General features: G+C 38.4%; 1 non-coding gene across 1 annotated transcript; it reads right to left on the bottom strand.

Moving 5' to 3' along the window:
* Window positions 1-854: 854 nt before the first annotated feature.
* LOC121231637 (small nucleolar RNA R71) lies at window positions 855-961 on the bottom strand. The gene has a single exon (XR_005929693.1). It is a non-coding gene; the product is annotated as a small nucleolar RNA R71 (small nucleolar RNA).
* Between the last annotated feature and the right edge of the window lie 235 nt (window positions 962-1,196).

Below are 1,196 nucleotides of genomic sequence, written 5' to 3'. Positions count from 1 at the left end.
CCTTTGGGTTCGACAATCCAGTCTTGCTAAAGGTATACTACTGTTCGATAGGTACACTTGCCTTCATCATGATAATAGTTTGTTTCAAGAACGATTAATAATAAATTTTTAAAACCTATCACGAATATCACGTATCAAGTTTTTGGCGCCGTTGTCGGGGAACTAGGATATTAGGAACACTCAATTTTAATTACTTTAGCCATTCTACTTTATTTGCAATTTAAATTTTTATTTTTTTCTAATTTTTCTTTTCTTCGTTCCTGGCAGGTTTTTTATAGTGTATGACTAGAAGAAACCCGTCGGAACCATTACTGTTTGATAGTGAGATCGATTGCATGGTTCGCACAAACCGAATAGAAATAAGGCAAAGCTTACGATACACAGAGGAAGAGCAAGAGGACGATACCTCAACCACAACTGAGGAGATGGCTGAAAACCAAGAAAATCCGCTACCTCCTACGATTGCTGTTAATCAGAATCTTGCTCCGCGCACTATGTATGATTATGCTAAACCTTCTTTAATAGGAACTGAATCGAGTATAGTTAGACCTGCTGTAGCTGCAAATACTTTTGAACTGAAACCTAACACAATTCAAATGATACAGCAATTTGTTCAGTTTGATGGTTTGCAGGACGAAGATCCCAACGCTCACTTGGCAAACTTTTTGGAACTATGAGATACATTTAAAATTCATGGCGTTTCTGATGACACCATTCGCCTTTGGTTATTCCCTTTTTCATTGAGAAACAAAGCTAAACAGTGGTTGAATTCATTATCACGAGGGTCAATCACTACTTGGGAACCAATGACCGAAAAGTTTTTATTAAAATATTTTTCGCTGGCTAAAATGGCTAAATTACGTAATGATATCTCTTGTTCTATGCAGATGGAATTAGAAACACTCTACGATGCATGGGAGAGATACAAGGACCTCTTGAGAAGATGCCCTCACCATGGGTTACCACTCTAGCTACAGGTTCAAACATTTCATAATGGCCTGAATCCTTCGACTCGACAGATGATCGACGCAGCCGTTGGCGGAAATATCAACAATAAGACTCTTGAAGATGCTTATGAATTTATAGAATAGATGTCATTGAATAATATCAGTGGCAAGTCATGAGGACAAAGCCAACAAAAGCAGCCGGCGTTTATAACGACGATTCGGTCACCATGCTCTCTAATCAGGTAGAAC

This window comes from Gossypium hirsutum, chromosome A06 (assembly GCF_007990345.1).
Source record: "Gossypium hirsutum isolate 1008001.06 chromosome A06, Gossypium_hirsutum_v2.1, whole genome shotgun sequence".
NCBI lineage: Eukaryota > Viridiplantae > Streptophyta > Magnoliopsida > Malvales > Malvaceae > Gossypium > Gossypium hirsutum.
This window is presented reverse-complemented; position numbering and strand designations above follow the sequence as displayed.